The sequence below is a fragment of the Narcine bancroftii genome, chromosome 3 (genome assembly GCF_036971445.1).
Source record: "Narcine bancroftii isolate sNarBan1 chromosome 3, sNarBan1.hap1, whole genome shotgun sequence".
NCBI lineage: Eukaryota > Metazoa > Chordata > Chondrichthyes > Torpediniformes > Narcinidae > Narcine > Narcine bancroftii.
The window spans coordinates 134,264,165-134,284,879 of NC_091471.1; the positions used below are offsets into that span (position 1 = coordinate 134,264,165).

Genomic DNA, 20,715 nt, shown 5'->3' on the forward strand with positions numbered 1-20,715 from the left:
TCAGCTGTGGAGATCGACTCCGCAGCTGTTCTCCCCCTCCCGTCAGTGTGTTTTTTTCATGCGCGGTTGCGCACTTTTACTCGGCTCTGCGAGCCATTTTTGTAGTCCCGAGCCCGGGACCTCCACTGACCTGTGGGAGCGGGCCTCTCTCTCCGCGGCGGGCCTCTTCGGACAGGTAAGGCCTTCACCTTCTTCTTCAGATGTCTTTCCTTCTTCTTTTCTTCACGTTGTTTTTGGTTTTTCTTTCTTCGCTGCCATTTTCTTCACACTTTTACTTTCACTTTGTTTTGGTTTTTAAGTTTGTGCCTTTGCTTTTTCTCTATCTTTTTTTAACTTTTCTGGAGAGGGCTGGAGTTCCCCTACTGGCCACTACTCCATCACGTGACTGGTGAGGCCATTCCTCATGTCACTCTTGCAATTGGCACTAATCACCAGGCAAAAGCTTTGCAACCGATGTGTCAGAACTTGATGTCCTTGAGGGATTGGTCCGACAGTCAATTACTGACAGTGCAGTTCTCTCTATCTGGTCAGGCGTACAGGATTTTGTACCCTTCAAATGATTGGGTCCTCCTTGAGCATAGACAGATTGAATGCTTTCGTGGTAGAGAAAGGATGGATCATCCCGACTCTGCCCCTATGTTGGATTCTATCCCTGAGGACCTTTGGTCAGTGGGACCAGCAGACATGGGTTTTTGCCAGCAGGTTGATCCCATAACATTTGAACTTTCAGATTATACTCCCATTTGGCAGACATAGTATCCCCATAAACCCGAGGCTGAGGTGGGTCTGGCAGATACCATTGATGGCCTTATGTATTCAAGGGTGTTGGAACATTTGTGTTCAAGTTGGAATACACCCATCTTACCTCTTCCGAAACAGGACAAGGGCAAATATCGGATGGCCCATGACTTAAGGCGCATTAATGGTATTGTGCGAACACCCACAGTTCCAGTACCGAACCCATATACCGCCATGACTGCTTTAACTCTGGACCACAAGTGATTCTCTTGTATAGATTTAGCAAATGCTTTCTTTTGTTTGGCGCTGGCAGAACAGTTTAGAGATGTGTTTTCCTTTACGTATAGAGGTATAAAGTTACGTTATACTCGACTCCCGCAGGGTTTAATCTTATCCCCAGGGATTTTCAATCAGCTTTTGAAAGAACAGCTGGGGGGGCTAGTACTGCCAGGTGGGGTAGTTCTGATCCAGTACGTAGATGATATCTTATTGGCAGCACCTGAGCCTGTCTCCTGTTTGGAGGCCACAAAACTCCTGCTAGTGCAAGGCAGGTTTTAAAGTCTCTCGTTTAAAGTTGCAATGTTGTAGACAAGTGGTCTCTTTTTTAGGAAGAATGGTCTCAGCGAAAGGTACAGGGATATCCCCTGTGCATTGTACAGCAATACTACATAATCCAAAACCTAAGATAGTTAAGGAAATGCTTTCGTTTTTGGGTTTGACAGGTTATAGTAGGCAGTTTATCCCATCGTATGGTGAGTTGACACATCCACTGCAAACTTTAGTGAATGAGCAGGGGATGAGGAATCTGGGAGCTACACTTGATTGGACTGCACAGGCTGAGATGAGTTTTATTCTACTTAAGCAAGCTCTTACAACCGCTATAGATTTGGCAATTCCAAATTATAGAAACCCTTTCTTTTTGGATGTTTCTGAAAAAGCACACACAATTGTTGCTGTCCTTTTTCAGAAAAAAGTGGGTGGAAGATGTGTGCTCATGTATGTGAGTATAACACTAGATCCGATTGAAGACAGACACCCACCATGCACGAGACATGCAGTGGGGGTAGCAAAGATTTTACAAAAGGTGGCACACATAGTGATGGGACATGCCCTGACGGTATTAACAACACACTGTATTGTAGCATTTGTGAGCTCGACAGCGTTTACAATGAAGTCACTGAGGCAGACAAGACTGGAAAAGATCCTGAATGTTCCAAATATTACATTTACCCATGAAGGCATTAATATGGCAGACAATATGGGAGAGGGAGAACCACACTGTTGTGAAAAGAGGGTTCTAAGGGATATTAAAATAAGACCTGATTTACAGGCTTCACCCTTGAGAGAACCAGATGAAATCTTATTTACAGATGGTTGTTGTTACAGACATCCCACGGACGGATTAAAAGCCGCCTATGCAGTAGTATGGAGAACCACAGAAGAATTTGAAGAAATTATTACAGGGACAGTGAGAGGAAAGGAGTCAGCACAACTGGCCGAACTCCAGGGAATGATAGCAGCATGAGAATGGGCAGAAGGAAAGGAGGTAAATATATATACAGATTCGGCATATGTGGTAGGGACAATACAGGTTGAGCTGAGTCAATGGATTAGAAGTGGGTTTTTAACAGCAGCAAAGACCCCAATTAAACACGAGAAAGATGTTAGGAAATTGGCTGAGACCCTCTTGAAACCAAGGGCATTATCAGTTATTAAATGTAAGGGCCATGATAAAACAGATACGATGGTAGCTCGGGGAAATCAGGAAGCTGACACGGCCGCAAAAAGGGCAGCAGGGTACGGCCATCAGTTTATTATGATGCAGGCAGATAGAATGGCACATGACTTATTGCCACCTTGTGAGGTAGGAGTAATAATTCAGGAACAAGCGCAGGCATCACCCCAGGAAATGATTGTATGGAAAAAAAGGGGGGCAACCGAAGATCAAGGACTGTGGAGATCAATGGACGGTAGGCCAGTATTACCATCTGGACTCATGAAATCCCCCCTGGAGCAGCCGCATGGGTTAACCCACTGTGGGAAGAAACAGATGATAAGGTATTTGGTACATTGGTGGCACCCCTTCCTGCCAGCGATGGTGGAGAATCATATCAGAGAGTGTAAGGTATGTATGACATATAATGTCAAGGCGACTGTGAAACCTCACGAAGGACAGTTTCCGTTGCCTAAGTTACCAGGGCAGGAAATTGTAATTGATTACACGGACATAATAGAGAGAGCAAGGGGATATCGATATCTCTTAGTAGCAGTTGATGTGTTCACAGGTTGGCCTGAGGCAATCCCTGCCAAAAGAGAAGATGCAAAGATGGTAATTAAGTTCCTAATCAACCAGTACATTCCTATACATGGGTTTCCTAGGAAGATCAGGTCAGATAATGGAAGTCATTTTAAGAATGAAGATCTACAGGAGGTAGAAGCGATGTTGGGGTTAAAACATGCCTTTGAAATGGTGTATCATCCATAATCCCAAGGAAAAGTGGAGAGAATGAACCAAACAATAAAAGGTAAGATCGGGAAAGTACAGGCACGGACCAAATTAAATTGGGTGGATGTGCTGCCCCTGGCATTGATGTCAATAAGGAGTTCGGTAAGTTATGTGACAGGATTTACTCCGTATGAACTGCAAACGGGGCACCAGTTTCCGGGACCTGGAGCCGGGATTTATACCACAAAGGAAGAGGTAAGTCCAATGAAATTTAAGCTTTATTATGATAAACTAACAGCTCTGGTATCAGCTTTTTCACAATAGGTTACAAGTACCGAACGGAAAGGTGAAACCCCCGATACCATCAGCCGCGGAGTGGGTTCTGCTAAAGGTGATCAAGAGAAAGTGGTCAGAGCCCAGGTGGACAGGATCCTACAGAGTGGTGGAAAGAACGTCCCACGCGGTTCGACTACTGGGAAAAGGAGAGACGTGGTATCATTGGAGTCAGTGTGCAGCAACGGACCCACCAACACAGACACTGGAACAAATTCGAACGGAGATGACTGAGAACCTGTGAAGCAACTACGGACTAAGAACTTTTTGAATGGGTCCCTTTAAAGAGACTGTGAGCGATGAGTAAAACTAATATGAAAATATGAGAGATGAAGAAAGCTAGTATGGATATATGTGTAATGAATAAAGCCAGTATGAATAGGATAAGGGTACCATGACTACCAGCCCCCCCACATCTCCATCGGGCACACAAAACTCAAAACGGTCAACCAGTTTACCTATCTCGGCTGCACCATTTCATCAGATGCAAGGATCGACAATGAGATAGACAACAGACTCGCCAAGGCAAATAGCGCCTTTGGAAGACTACACAAAAGAGTCTGGAAAAACAACCAACTGAAAAACCTCACAAAGATAAGCGTATACAGAGCCGTTGTCATACCCACACTCCTGTTCGGCTCCGAATCATGGGTCCTCTACCGGCATCACCTACGGCTCCTAGAACGCTTCCACCAGCGTTGTCTCCGCTCCATCCTCAACATCCATTGGAGCGCTTTCATCCCTAACGTTGAAGTACTCGAAATGGCAGAGGTCGACAGCATCGACCTGAAGCTGAAGATCCAGCTGCGCTGGATGGGTCATGTCTCCAGAATGGAGGACCATCGCCTTCCCAAGATCGTGTTATATGGCGAGATCTCCACTGGCCACCGTGACAGAGGTGCACCAAAGAAAAGGTACAAGGACTGCCTAAAGAAATCTCTTGGTGCCTGCCACATTGACCACTGCCAGTGGGCTGATATCGCCTCAAACCGTGCATCTTGGCGCCTCACAGTTTGGCGGGCAGCAACCTCCTTTGAAGAAGACCGCAGAGCCCACCTCACTGACAAAAGGCAAAGGAGGAAAAACCCAACACCCAACCCCAACCAACCAATTTTCCCCTGCAGCCGCTGCCACCGTGTCTGCCTGTCCCGCATCGGACTTGTCAGCCACAAATGAGCCTGCAGCTGACGTGGACTTTTACCCCCTCCATAAATCTTCGTCCGCGAAGCCAAGCCAAAGGTAAAGGTAAAGATAATAGAATGTAGGAAGTTAGTCTGAATAAGATAATGGTCTTCTAGCCTTAGACAGAGTCAGCAAGTTCCGCATATGTAATTAGTAAGCCTTAGAACTAGCAAGTTCTGCATATAAGAGTTAGTAAGCCGTGAGGGTTGGGAAGGTGTGAATAAGGACAAAGGCAGGTGAATAAGGACAATTACATGATGGGACACAGACAGGATACCCCCTGGTCCTCCAAGTTCACAGAAACAGCACATAGGCAGACAGGATTGCCTCATGCCAAACTTATCCAGGAGGCAGAAGAATGTTAGGGGGTGTGGTGGAGGGTACCTCTACACTGAAATGAACTGTATAAAAGTTGGGTGAGCCCCAGTGTGTGTGTGTGTGTGTATTTCCAGGGTAAGGGGAAGCACCCAACTTTGCATTGTTGTATAATAAATGTTCTTTGTTCTCAATTTTTGTCTCGAGCAAATTCTGTGAAGGTACTTCTGTTTCTCACAAGACTATTGGATTACGGTGACTGTATTTCAGTATTTGAAGTGATATTTCTATATTGGAGTCAACAGAATTTAGGGGGCTGTGATGAACACTATGTGGGGACTATGCGTGATGTTAGTCCTAGCCCTTGAAGGGTCTGGAGAAGGAAACAACTGTTCAAAGTGTTTGCGGTCAGCCTGGGGGGGCCCATAACGAACCGAAACAGTACTCTGCGGATTGGACTGATGTTCCTGACACAGTGTTGGGGCCCCCACTGGACTGAAGTGTGTTCATAATGGCCAAGTTTGTGAGGTTAAGTTTAACAAGTGGTTGGAGATGCCGGTCCTTGCAAATCTCCTGAGGTCTTGGTCCCATAAGTTAACTGGTGGTTGGTCTCATTTTCATGAGACCAAAAGGGGGACTGTTGAAATATAGGGGTTAATTAATCATAGAAAATATGTAGAATATATGCTTATGTACTATTCATTTTGTATACATGAATCCAGTACTATTTAACAATTTAATATTTACCTCATGGTGAAGGGAAAGAGTAATGTAAGTAAGGGGCAGCCACAGTATGTAGCAAAGTTGGCTGATTACAGTAGGTTAAGAATTGTCTGTTCCCAAAATACAAAAAGAGAGAATATGTATGAAACAATTTAGTGGGAATGTTAAGGCAAAAGGAGTGTTGATTAGCACAGGAGATGATGGCCAGGCAAGAACAAAGCGAATCCTGACAGAGACTGTCAGAAACAAAGAGAATGGAAACTAACTCAGTAAGAAGGCTAAGACAGAAGGAGGTATTGAGTAGAACAGAAGAATATGGCCAGATGAGTACAAAGAAATAATTAGAAAAATATCTGGGGTATGAATTGATTTCTGATCAAAACAACAGGATATTCTGGCCTTGAGGATTAAGATGGGAGCTCTACACCCCAGATATCTGCAGAGCAGGAAATTACTTGTGATAAATCTTATGCAAGAAATCTAGCAAAGAAAGCCAACTTTTGTTCTGTATGATAATGAAATCTAGCAAAGAAAGCCAACTTTTGTTCTGTATGATAATGAAATCTAGCAAAGAAAGCCAACTTTTGTTCTGTATGATAATGAAATCTAGCAAAGGAAGCCAACTTTTGTTCTGTATGATAAGGTTGAGCTATATAAACTGTAGAGACTGGACAGTAGAAGTCAGTCTTGGGGAATAGCTCACTGTGCAGGTGACCTATGAACTAACGACTGAACCAGAGCTCTGTTAAGTTTTATTCTTGTGCTGTGTAATAAACTGATTGTTGAACCGAATACCTTCTCCTATCACTTCATTCAACAAACACGCTGGACTCAGACGACACATAGACTAAATTGAGGGTAGGGTAAAGCCAGAGTCCGACACTACCAACTCTCCCCAGGTCCGCACCAGCAGCAACGCTGTCATTGCAGGAGTTTCAGCAGCATCTCCTGGTGAAATGGGATGAAAAATGGCAGTAGGCATTTAATCTATAGCAGTGTTTTCAAACATTTTCTTTCCACTCACAAACCACCCTACGGCCATAGGTTCTCTGTGATTAGTAAGGGATTGTTTAAGGTGGTATGTGGGTGGAAAGAAAAAAGTTTCAAAACCACTGTTTTAATTGTACCTGATTGACTCATTATGTGCTCGGTTTCATTAACTCCAAAGGAAATGGGCCAATGACAATTTTTCTCAAGCAAAATATTTCAGTAACAATTGGGTCTAGAGCAGTGGATCTTAACCTTTTTTTTCCCATTCACATACCATGTTAAGCAATCCCTTGCTAATCACAGAGCACTGATGGCATAGGGATTACTTAAAGTGGTATGTGAGTGAAAAGGAAAAGTTTGAAAACCACTGATCTCGATACATGCAAGGCATTCAATTATCACCTAACCTTCTGTCTCCAACTAGATGGCATTAACCAACTTGTCCAGTTTCCGTTAAATCCCTCCCTCTCTCAATTCTCTCTATTCCCTATCACTCTGTCTCCTTTCCTCCAGCTCTTCACTCCCCTCCCATTTAGGGAGCTCCACCTTCCCCTATCACCACAGTTTTTTCTCTTCTATCCTTGTACCCATATCCATCTTTGGCCTCTTACCTGTTAGCTTGTGCTTCTCACCCGCCCCTTCCTCCTTTCTCTCCTCCCACCTTTTTTATTCAGGTGCCTGCCTGTACTTTGTTCATACTTTGACAAAAGGGTCAGGCCCAAAACATCGGTTACCCTTTACTTCCTATCGATTCCGTGTAACCTGCTGAGATTCTCCAATACTTTTATATATTGAACTAAAATACGTACCAGCATCTGCAGACTTTCCTGTTTAACAAGAGTTTTCTTGAAACCCACTTTCAAAAATGTAATATCCTTTCTATCTCTTCAAGTTTATTGTCAGGTGTATTGAAATGCTGTGAAAGTTTTGTGGGCAGACAAGTAGATATTGCATAATGACCACTGCCAGTGGGCTGATATCCTCAAGTACAACAAGAAGTAATACTGTTACAGAGTTCTGTGTTGTGTATTGGCCTATATGCTGTGTGGTTTTATGTTAAAAAATGACAGTTTGCCTTAGAGAGCCAAGGTAAAAATGGACTGCTGAGAGAGTGGCAGAAAATGATCTAAAAATTTTTGGACTTGGACTATAAACCACCACTGGGTGGCGCTGTGGAGTGGAAGAAGGCCCAGGGCATGAGTCATGGTCTGGAGGAGAGTTTAGAATGTTGGGATTTCAAAAAGGATGAACATTCCAAAGGCAGCCAAAAGGATGCGGACCAAGCTATTGTTCCTCTCTCTGCAAGCAACACAAGAAGACAACTTCGAATTTTGTGCTCTCTCTCTCTCAAAGATCTTTTGACTTCAGTTTACCAAACAAACTGAATTTTGTTTATGATCTTTGCTTCGGTTGATATCAAAGTTTTGTGAGTCTTGTGTGTTTTGTGTTTAAGTTTTTCTGTGGGCTAGTTAGAAATATAACTTAGACTTTAATTACATATGTTATATTTAGGCTGGGGAATTTATTAGTTTTACACTGCTATATAAATTTGAATAGTAACCAGTCGGCATTGTTATAAAAGGGGGGGATTTTGAATTGAAATTTGAAGGTGAATTTTTTGTTAATAAAGTAATTGTTCATCTTTACCCCTGTGTGATATGCCTACTTTGTGGTTGCTGGTTTGATCTTGTAACAATACACAGTGCAAAAGTGCAGTTTCAGAAAGAGATGAGTTGGCATGGAGCAAAGGCAACATAATTTTTACTGCACTGGGATTCCTTCAGGTGTTGGTAGCCAGCAGGAAATTAACTGTCCTGACAGAGAAGGGTTAAGAGAGTGTGGCTGGGATGGGATGAGTCTTTTGATATGTTGGTTTTGATATATAATTTTTGTTTTGCTAAAGCTGTAAGAGTTATAGATGGAGTCACTATAACTTGGCTGTTTAGTATTCAGAAGGTTTGAATGAAATCCCCCTCTGATTCTTGTAAACTCCAGCAAGTTCAGTCCCAGAACCATCAAACACTGCTGATGTGATAAACATTTCACTCCAGGGATCATTTTTGTGAACCTCCTCTGGAACCCTTTACAATTTTTTAGCTTTGTTCTGTAGCTGCACTGATACTTTCTCACCAATGAGCCCAACTAGATAATTGGGTTCTTATAAACATTTCACCATTTCCAACTCTTCCTTAATAAAATGCACAGAAGTTACAGGGCCATGGGGTGCAGTTCCTTTTTCAACCTGTGGAGATACAACCACTACATTGGGTTCATTCAGGGGGCAACCACCTTACCTGGAGGTAGGCAACCTGGGAGGCTGGCCCTACCTGCAGACTGTCAGTCACCAGCCTGTATAAAGACTCGAGCCGGCCACTTCAGAGAGCCAGACATGTGGAGCCAGCAAAGATATTGAGACTGATGTACGTTTAAGCTGATTAAATCCTTTTGAACAGTCTGTGGACTTTGCATCCAAATCATTCACACAGCAGCGCTCACACTTTAATTAGCTTAAAATTAAAAGGTCCATGGAGAAGTTCCTCACCATTGAGATCCTGGATATCGACCCTCAACACTTGGATGCCCCTGCATAGTTCGAGATCTGGAAGCATGCAATTGAGGCAATCAACCACACAGAGACTGAGGTGATCAACACTAACCAAAAGAGACTCATGGTTATTCACACCAAATTGGGCCCGTGTGCTTTCCAGGCTATCCGAGACTGCACGGAGTTTGAACCAGCGATGGTCATCCTGGAAATCATGTATGGGCCCAGATGAATGTGCTCTTTGCCCAGTACCTGCTCAGCATCAGGCTACAGCAGCCAGGTGAGACAGCAGATGCTTACCTGGGGGGACTGCGAGAATTAGCACGCCCATGCATGATCAAAGCTAGTGTGACTGCTGGAGAGGTAAAGCGACTCATCTCAGATGCCTGCGTGCGAGGGCTAAGGTTGAAGACGATTCGACAGAGACTGTTAGAGGAGAATAATGCCTCCCTTACCAAGATCATGGAGGTGGTCCGCTCCCTAGAAGCTGCCACTCACCATGCAGAGGTCTTCGATGCTCGCCTCCCCCAATCTCCGGCCTGGCCAACGCCAATGACAGCAGTCACTGAGGGGCCCCACATAGAAGAGATGATCATTACTGCCGACACAGTCCGCCGCTGTAAGTACTGTGGGTCTGGTGTGGGTCAGACAGGCACTCCCGGAAGAACTGCCTGTGAGGATGTGAGGAACTCTCATTGCTCTTGATATGGCAAGAAAGGCCACTTCACTAAAGTGTGCCTCTCCAAACCCACCGGGAGTGGTACGACTCTCCAGGAAAAACTAGGAGCCCCTTCCGACTCTCTGGACACCCCCATATGCGAATGTCAGGCAGCGCCATTACTCTGCCAGCCACTTCTGCCTGCACTGACAACATCACTTCTGGACCGGCCGTCCAACCACGCCACTGCCATGTGCTCAACATAGGCGCTGCCATCTTCCACTGTCTAACTTCCGCCTGTGCCGATGACGCCACTTCCGCCGTCACTTCCGGTCAAGTCACCTGACCGCACCTATGCTTGTGCATCTCCTGGGTGCTACCATCTTGGGCAAACCGACCCCTGACCACCCCAAATTGCCCAACTCGCCAACCAAACATGATCAACACGCACACATACTTGTCGCACCCCACTCTCCAAAGGGCACCCACTGGCCATTACTCACCACAACCATCAGGGAGCAGCAACTCAGACCCCAAGGCGGTCCTAATGTCCATCATGTTAATGGAAGACATTCCCCATGGACTTGGGTGCTCGACGGGGGACATCACTTTCAATGGGAAAGTAATAAAATACCTGTTTGATAGCGGTAGAACTGAGAGCTTTGTACACCCGAATGTGGTCTATACGCTGAAACTCAAGTATACCCAGTGACTTCTTTATCACTTTCGTGGCCCAGGACCACTCTATCATGGCACTGGGGTGCTGCTCGGTGAACTTGACAATGGAGGGGGGAGACATACCAATGGTTCAGGCTCCTACTCATGCTCAGGCTCTGTGCCCCAGTTATCATGGACATGAGTTCCAGTGCCACCTGCACAGACTCACCCTTGCCTTCGGTGGCCCACTCACCACCAACAGCACAAAGTCCAGCGACCGCCCCCAGTGTACCTGCGGGCTCTTCACCCTAAGGGTACCCCCTCAATCACTCTTCAACTACCTAACACCAGACTATAAGCCCATAGCGGCCAAGAGCAGGCACTACTGTGGGGTCGACAGGGCATTTATCAAGGCATTTAACAGAAGACCCCAGGACCTTGTCGTAAAGGGGGGCAGCAAACGAAGGATGGCCATCGACTATAGTCAGATCATACACCGGTTCACCCAGCTGGATGCCTACTCTCTGCCCTGGATTGCCTACATGGTCAACAAGATAGCCCAGTACAGGGTTTTCTCCACAATTGACCTGAAGTCAGTCTACCACCAGCTCCCCATCCATGCCCGGAAAAGTCTTATAATGCCTTTGAGGCAGACTGATGCTTCTACCAGTTGCACCGGGTCCAGTTTGGGGTCACAAATGGAGTCTCCATGTTCCAGTTGGAGATGGACCCTATGGTAGACCAGCACAACCTAAGAGCGGCTTTCCCATAATAGACAACGTCACCATCTGCGGCCACATCTAGCAGGACCACAATGCCAAACTGGAGAGATTTCTCCAGATGGCTGAGGCACTGAACCTCACTTACAACAGAGTGTATTTAGCACCACCCGCCTCGCCATTCTGGGGTACATCATGTACATGGTGTCATCGGTCCTGATCTAGAATTTATGTGCCCTCTTAATGGAACTTTCCCTTCCCCACACGTTCAAGGACCTCCACAGTTGCCTAGGATTCTTCTCTTACTACTCTCTGCTTCTAGGACAAGGTCCTCTCACTGGCCCAAGCCACCACTATTCCCCTCCCTGCCCCGAGGTGCAAGCGACCTTCACCCACATCAGACAGGACATCACCAACGACATCATGCATGCCGTAGATGAGTCCTCCCCATTCCAGATGGAGTGCGATGCTTCTGATGCTGCCCTTGCTGCCACCCTCAATCAAGGGGGAAGACTCATGGCTTTTTTCTCCAGGACCCTCCATGGTTCTGAGCTTGGGCACTCCACCATCAAAAAGGAGGCCCAAGCAATCGTGGAAGCAGCCTGCCATGGCACCACTACCTGGCTGGCAGAAGGTTCACCCTTCTCACTGACCAGCATGCAGTAGCATTCATGTTCAACACCACCCACAGAGGCAAGATCAAAAACAACAAGATCTTACACTGGAGAGTTGAGCTGGCCACATTCAGCTATGACATCCAGTATAGGCCGGGGAAGCTCAACAACTCTCCTGATGCCCTGTTCCGGACCTGCGCCAGTGCGCAGTCCGAACAAATGCAGGCACTGCACGACTTCCTTTGCCACTACCATTTCATTAAGTCCCAGAACCTCCCCTTCACCGTCCAAGAAGTCCGGACCATGACTGAGTCCTGCAGGGTCTGTGGAGAGTGAAGACCACGCTCCTTCCGCCCGTCATAGGACCATGTAGTCAAGGCCACTCGATTCTTCGAGCTACTCAGCATCGATTTCAAGGGACCACTGCCTTCCATGAATAAGAGCGTCTATTTCCTCTCAGTCATAGATGAATATTCTCGTTTTCCCTTCACCTCCCTTGCCTCCGTTGTCAAGGCACTGGCACAGATCTTCACCATGTTTGGATACCCAGCATTCATCCACAGTGACCGGGGTCCAGCTTCTTGAGTGAGGAGCTGCACCAGTACCTGGCAGTGCAAGGCATCGAGGCTAGTTGCACATTTAGCTACAACTCCAGGGGCAATGGGCAGGTAGAGCGTGAAAACGGAGTAATCTTGAAGCCAGTCCTCCTGGCCCTGAGGTTGAAAGGATGGTCCATCAACTATTGACAAGAGGCCCTCCCCGAGGCACTTAATGCCATAAGGTCGGTCTTGTGCACAGCTACCAATCAGACCCGCACGAATGCCCTTTCTCCTTTCCTAGGAAATCACCGACTGATGTCTCCAGGACCAGTACTCCTCTGAAAACACCCGAGGACCCATAAATCCAACCTCCTGGTCAAGCAGGTTCATCTCCTCCATTTGAACCCAAATTATGCCTGCGCCAGGTACCCCAATGGACGTGAGGACACCAACTCGACCAGGGATCTGGCACCACCAGCTCCCCGACCCCGGGCACCCCTGGCCCATCCAGGATCCTCCTGGGGCTGACATCCTCTTTCTGCGTCTCCAGAGAGCCCCACTACCCATGGACCTGCCCCACATCTACAGCCCTTCTCTGTCAGACACCATCCTTCCCACACCACCGGCCGCCCTGGCCACCCCGGACCCAGCCGACCCTCAGGCAGCTCTGTCCCTACTGATCATTGACCAGGAACCTGTCCCGTGCTGGTCCCAGAGGCAAAGATGACTGCCAGACTGCCTGAACTTGTAAATACTACCCAGTACCAAGGACACCAGCCCCTCCCCCCAGGACTCATTTTAAGAAGGGGGTGAATGTGGTGATACAACCACTATACTGGCTGCACTCCTACTGCAGGAGGCAACCACTGTACCTGCAGGTAGGCAACCTGGGAAGCTGGCCCCAACTGCCGGCTGTCAATCACCGGCCTTTATAAAGACTCGAGGCAGCCCCTTTGGGGACAGTCAGTCACGTGGAGCCAGCAAGATACTGAGAATGGGGTGTACAAGTTTAAGCTAATTAAAGCCGGTTGTATAGTCTGTGGATTTTGCATCAGAATCATTTGCACAACCAATCGCAACACAGTCCATGGAATTTCTAAGCCCTTAATTGGGAGTTAGGTGAAGGTACAACAGCGATGGCCCCGTAGACATACGGAGGTAGTGTCAGGTAGTTCTTTGGTTTCCACTCTTCCTAACACAGTCGAGCCACAGTGAGGGATGCATGTTGTATCCAGGGAATAGGATAAATAGTCCTAGTCTATAAATGAGTTTGGATCTCTGCACATCCTCAGACAGCATGGACTTTGCAAATCAGAAGCAGTCGTTTGGCAAGCACTCTGCACTGGAAACATGATATACACACACACACACACACTTTATTGCACTGAAACGATACAGTATTCTGGTCATCACAAATAGTGTGTGCCAAAAATCAAAACAGTGCCATACCAAATGGTAAATTGGTGCCAAGACCAAACTTTTCACTTGTCACATCCTCCCAGTGACAAGCAACCTGCCACTGAGGAACTGCACATTCTGGCCCATTCTTTCAATGCAGCAAATCTCCTTCAATGAGCTCTGTGAGTGATGTGCCATCCAGTGACCAATTACAGAACTACATTTCAGATTTTGGATTTATTATCAGAGTACATATATGACATCTTGAATCTCTCCCTGAGATTGCCTTTTCTGCGGGTGAGGCAGAATTACCACTTATTGGTAGTACAAAAAAAAAATCTGTACACATGTAAACAAGATAAAAATATAAACAAACTGACTGTGAAATACAGACAAAAATTTTTAAAAAGATCTATAAAGTACAAAAATAAGTGTCCTTAAATAAGCCCCTGATTGAGTTTGTTGTTGAGAAGTCTGATGGTGGAGGAGTACCAGCTGTTCCTGAACCCGATGGTGTCAGCCTTGTGGCACCTACACCTCTTTTCTGAGGTTAGTTGAGAGAACAAAGCGTGTGATGGGTGTTGTGATTACTGCTGCCCTCTGACGGCAATGTTCCCTGTAGGTGTTCTTGATAGTGGGAAGGATTTTGCCTGTGATGTCCTGGGCTGTACCCACTACCTTTTGCTTGGCTTTATGCTCAGGGGTATTGGTGTCCTCATAACAGGCTGTGATGCATCTGGTCAGCACACTTTCCACAACATCTCAGTAGAAATTTGCCCGGGTTTCTGATGTCATTTTCAAACCTCCACAAACTCCTGAGGAAGCAGAGGTGCTGTGATGTGCTTTCTTCAAGATGCTATTGATGTATTGGGGCCAGGAAAGATCTTCTGAGATAGTGACTCTGAAGAACATAAATTTGCTCACCCTCTTACCTCGGAACCCTCAATGATCACTGGATTGTTTACCTCTGGTTTTCCCTTCCTGGAGTTAACCATCAGCTCCTTAGTTTTGGTGAGATTGAGTGCAAGGTTGTTGTTAGTGCACCATTCAGCCAAGTTTTCAATCTCCCTCCTGTATGTTGACTCTTCACCTTTCTTTATACACCCACTACCGTGATATCATCAGTAAATTTGTAGATGGTGTTATTGTTGTACCGAGCTACACAGTCGTGGGTATAAAGTGAGTAGAGCAGGGGCTAAGAACACAGCCCTGTGGTGCTGACGGTACTGATGGATATTGTGGAGGAGATGTTCACTGATTGTGGTCTGGAAGTGAGGAAACCCATGTTCAAATTACACAATGGATGTTAAGTCCCAGGTCTTGGAGTTTTCTGATTAATTTTGAGGGGATGGTGGTGTTAAATGTGATAGATGTGAATGCATCTTTACTGTCTAGGTGTTCCAAGGCTTTGTGTAGAGAGATGGTGAGATGGTATCTCCCATAGACCTTTGCTACAATAGGCAAATGGGAACGTATCCATGTCACCGCTCAGACAGGAGCTGATAAGCTTCATCACCAGCCTTTCAAAACACTTCATCACTATTGATGTAAGTGTTACTGGTCGATAGTCATTAAGGCAGGTACTGCACTCTTCTTGGGCATCGGTATGATTGATGACTGTTGAAGCAGGTGGGTACCCTGCTGGAGTGAGATATTGAAGATATCTGTGAATTTCTCTGTAAGCTGGTCAGCACAGATCTTTAGTACTCAGCCAGGTACTCCATCTGAGCCAGATGCTTTCCTCAGATTCATTCTCCTGAAGGCAGTATGCACATCATCCTCAGTTACAGACAGGATGGGATCATCAAGGGATGTGGGAGGGTGGTTCTTCGCTCTTACTGTTGTCAAATTGGCATAGAAGGCATTGAGTCCATCAGGGAGTAAAGGTTTGCAGTCTGTTACTTCACTGGATTTGGTGATGTAACAGGCTATGGCAGTTAGGCCCTTCCACAACTTTTGGGTGTCCTGTTGTCATTTCCATTTTCATTTGGAATCTTGAATTTGCCCAGGAGATAGCTTTCTGCAGGTCATACCTGCTCCTTCTGTACTGATCTGGATCTGGACACACTCATCCACAGCTGTTTTGATAAAGTCTGTTTCAGCCCTGGTGTAATCATTCAGATTCTCAGCTGAGTCCTTGAACGCTGCCCAATCCAGTGACTTGAGGAAGTCCTGTAACCATTCTTCAGCCTCCTGTGGCCAACGTCTAGCTATCCTGATCTCTGGAGCCTCTCTTTATAGGCTCTTTCTGTATGAAGGCAGAAGGAGCACAGCCAGAGGATCCAACTCAATATCACTAAAACTAAGGAGCTGATTGTTGACTTCAGGAAGGGAAAACCAGTAGTATACAATCCATTGATCATTGGGGGATCAGAGGTAGAGAGGACAAGCAAATTCAGGTTTTTGGGAGTCACTATCTTGGAGGCTGTTTGATGTACTCAACACACTAATGGCATTGGGAAGAAAGCACATCAGTGCCTCTACTTTCTCTAGAGTCTGTGGAGGTATGACATCAGAAACCCTGGCAAATTCCTGGAGATGTGTGGTGCAAAGTGTGTTGACTGGCTGCATCATGGTCTGCTGTGAAGGCACCAAAACCCCTGAGAATAAAGTCCTGAAAAAGGTAGTGGACCCGGCCCAGGACATCACAGGCAAAACTCTCCCCACCATTAAGAGTATCTACAGGGTACGCTGCCATTGGAGAGCAGCAGCAATCATCAAGGATCCACAACACCCAGTAGGTGTTCTGTTCTCACTGCTACAATCAGGAAAGAGGTGCCACAAGACTCAAACCACCCGGTTTAGGAACAGCTGCTATTCCTCCACCATCAGACTCCTCAACGACAAACTAATTTAAGCACTCTTTTGTACTCTTTCTCTTGGTATGGGACAGATTATTTACATTTCTTAATTTGATTACATATGTATGTTGAGTGCACTTTTTTGCACAACCAAAAAGTGGTAATTCTGCCTCGGTCACAGGAAAAGAATCTCAGGATTGTATGTTCTCTGATAATAAATCGGAGATCAGAGATCGGGTCTACAATTTTGGTCTGCTGGAGAATTTTCATCAATGGAAGCTCAGAACTATTTGCAGTCGTCACAGAAAAGACCATTGCTTTAAGTGGATTTTTATTTTTAAAAATGAATTGTTCTGTGCCAAACAATCGAATTTGGTGGATTTCTAGAGAATTAATCAGTTATATGGAAAATGTCACAGTGGAAAAGAGGGTACTAACTATTTTGATGCAAAATAGTTTGTGACTGATCATCAGTGGAATTTCTAAAATAATACATTGTTTATTTTTATTAACAAACTATCTACATGCTTCAACTTTAAGGATGGTGCAGTAGGATAGGGTAGAAACTACTGAATGAGTTAAATCCATACAAGAAAAATAATTTAATAAGAAAAATGAGGAATGAGAGAATATAAACTCCATTGAAAGTTGCTGATGAGTGTGAAGGAATAGCCAGAGATAATAATAAAAGATAAATTGGGTGAGTAAATATGCGGACAATACCAAAATAGAGGTAGTTGTGGATAGTGAGGAGGGTTTTCATGGACTACAGAAGGTTTTGGACTGTTTGAAAAGGTGGGCTGAAAGGTGGCAGATGGAGTTTAATGTAGATAAGTGTGATGCCTCATTTTGGGAAGAATAACCAAAATAAGATACATGCAGTGAAGGGGAGGGCATTGAGGAATGTAGAGGAACAGAGGGATCTTGGAATAATGGTTCGGCATTCCTTGAAGGTGGATTCCCATGTAGATAGGGTGGTGAAGAAGGCTTTTGGTATGCTAGCCTTTATAATTCATAGCATAGAATATAGGAGCTGGGGGGTGATGTTGAGACTGTTTAAGGCATTGATGAAGCCAAGTTAGGAGTATTGTGTGCAGTTCTGGTCTCCAAATTATAGGAAGGATATAAATAAGGTTGAGAGGGTGCATAGAAGGTTTACAAAAATGTTGCCTGGATTGCAGTATCTTGAATATGGAGAAAGATTGAGTAGACTGGGCCTTTATACATTGGAGCATAGAAGGTTGAGAGGGGATTTGATAGAGGTATTTAAAATTATGAAGGGAATAGGTAGAGTAGATGTGAATAGACCCTTTCTCCTGAGGGTAGGGGATATTGGAACAAGGGGTCATAAGTTAAGCGTTATGGGGCAAAACTTTAGGAGTAATATAAGAGGATGCTTCTTCACTCAGAGAGTGGTGGCTGAGTGGAATGATCTTCTGGAAGAGGTAGTTGCAGCAGGCTCTATTCTGTCATTTAAGAGGAGGTTAGATGAGTACATGGATGTGAGGGGGTTGGACGGTTATGGGCAAGGGAGTGGGTAGGTGGAGCTAGTGGAGATAACGTAAATCGGTGTGGACTAGAAGGGCCAATATGGCCTGTTTCTGTACTGTAAATTGTTATATGATTATATGGTTAACACAACTCCAGCTAAATGTAACTATTAGCTTTAAAATACCAATGGACTTCAGAGTTTAAAAAGAGCATTCTGAGCACAGATGTACTAAGATATGATTCAGGATGCTGTTATAGATTGAGTGCTGACACTGTAATTGGAAAAAAAAAACAATTTAGAGAATGTGTTTGTTCATGGTTTCAGTCACCGAGGTTAAGTTGCATGTTACTTTGATTCAATAATTAGTAATCCCATTTTTGGTGATGTGATTTGCAGCCTCTATTTTCAAATGCTCTCAATGTCAACAATTCAATTTTCTCAGAATCCTCTTGAGCATGTTATAAAATTCAAGTAGATAATGGTTGTTCTGTCAAAATTCATATGTCCATATTTCCCCATTCCTCCTTAAGTCTGGTAGAACATAATTTCAGATATAATATTAACTATTGATACAACATTAAATACTTTTGCACCAAATGTTTGCCGTTCTTTTCATGAAGTAATGCATTTTATTGAGAAAAATGTAGAACAACTTGAGAAAATGTTCTTCTTTTACTTATCTTTAGTAAATAAAATTATATCCTAGACCAGGCGTGGCCAAACCATGGTGTGAGCCATATGTGGCTTTTTGACATATAATGTGTGGCTCTTGATGATACGTTGACTGAAACAATGTGGTGATACAATCACTACACTGGGCGCACTTCTACCAGCTTACTGCAGGGGGAAACCACTGTACCTGCAGGTAGGCGACCTGGGAGGCTGGCTCCATTTGGCCTGTATAAAGACTCGAGCTGGTGAGACAGTCAGACATATGGAGTCAGCAATATACTGAGATTGAGGTGTACAAGTCTGTGGACTTTGCATCAGAATTATTCACACAGCAACGCTCCTACGGCTCCTAGAACGCTTCCACAATTTAATTAGATTAAAATTAAAGGGCCATGACGAAGTTCCTCATCATCGAGAGGCTGGATATTGACCCTCAACTTCCGGACACTCCAGCATACTTCAAGATCTGGAACCATGCGATCAAGGTGATCATCCACACACAGACTGAGGTGATCAATGCATAGAAAAAAACCTGTGGTACTATGCACCAAGTTGGGCCCATGTGCTTTCCAGGCTCTCTGAGACCGCATGGATTTCAAAACAGCAATATGCAATCTTGGAAGGCATGTACCAGCCTCTGACAAATATACTTTATGCCCGGTACCTGCTCAGCATCAAGGTACAGTAGCCAGGTGAAGCAGCAGGCGCTTACCTGGGAGCATTGCAAAAGCTAGCATACCCATGCACAATTGAAGCTGGGGTGGCTGCTGGGGAGGTGGAGTGACTTGTCTGAGATGCCTGCGTGCGAAGGTTGCAGTCGAGGGAGACTTGAAAGAGACTGTTGGAGGACAATAATGTTTCCCTTAGCAGGAACATGGTCAGTAGAAGCTACCATTCAGCATGTAGAGGTCTTTGATGCTCGCCTCCCTCATCCTCCGGCCTGGCCGACACCAACAACAGCAGTCGCTGATTGGCCCCACATGCAGGAGACAATCGCCACTGTTGACAAAGTCTGCCACTGTAAGTACTGCAAGTCTGGTGTGGGTCGGACAGGCACTCCCAAAAGAGCTGCCCTATGAGGAACTCGCATTGCTCCTGATGCAGCAAGAAAGGTCACTTTGCTAAAGTGTGCCTCTCCAAACCCACCAGGAGCGCTGCTGTCTTCAGCAACCAACTTGGACACCCTTCCGACTCTCTGGGCATCCCCACATACGAATGCCAGGCTGCGCCATTACTCTGCCTGCCACTTCCGCCTGCACTGACAACGTCACTTCCAGCCCAGCTACCCAACCACGCTGCCAACATGTACTCACCACGGATGCCGCCATCTTTCATTGTCCAACTTCCACCTGCACTGATAGCGTCATTTCCGGCCAGGTCACCCGACCACGCCAATTGCCATGTGTGTCTTCTGGATGCCGCCATTATGGACCAGCTGACTCCCATCCACCCCAACTTGCCCAACTCGCTGACCAGACAACATGGTCAACACCCACACATGCAAAACCATGCAATTATCGCATCCCACGCTCCTAAAGACACCCATTAGTCACTACTCACCACAACCATTGGGGAGCAATGATTCGGAACCAGAGGTGGTCCCAGCGTCCACCATGCTAATGGAGGACATTCCCCACGACTCGTGTGCTTGATGATGAATATCGTTGTTAACAGGAAGGTAATAAGATGCCTGTTTGATAGTGGCAGGACTGAAAGCTTTGTGCACCCAAATGTGATCCATACACTGAAACTCAAAGTATAACCAGAGAACTTCGCTATCGACTTTCCAACCAGGACCACTCCATCCCGGCATTAGGGTGCTGCTCAGTGAACTTGACAATGGTGGGGGAGGGGGAAGACATACCAATGGTTCAGGCTCCTGGTTATGCCAAA

The 20,715-nt window shown here is 45.6% G+C and overlaps 2 long non-coding RNA genes across 4 annotated transcripts in view; one reads left to right on the top strand and one right to left on the bottom strand.

Annotated features, from left to right (window-relative positions):
- The window catches only part of LOC138757586 (uncharacterized), a 44,714-nt gene that overhangs the window by 16,346 nt on the left and 7,653 nt on the right, over positions 1-20,715 (bottom strand). For both annotated transcript variants that reach the window (XR_011353713.1, XR_011353712.1), the window contains exon 2: positions 9,270-9,326. This is a non-coding gene — a long non-coding RNA (uncharacterized lncRNA). The remainder of the gene's footprint in view (positions 1-9,269; positions 9,327-20,715) is intronic.
- Positions 7,998-20,715, top strand: part of LOC138757585 (uncharacterized) — a 38,741-nt gene continuing 26,023 nt past the window's right edge. For both annotated transcript variants that reach the window (XR_011353710.1, XR_011353711.1), the window contains exon 1: positions 7,998-8,153. This is a non-coding gene — a long non-coding RNA (uncharacterized lncRNA). The remainder of the gene's footprint in view (positions 8,154-20,715) is intronic.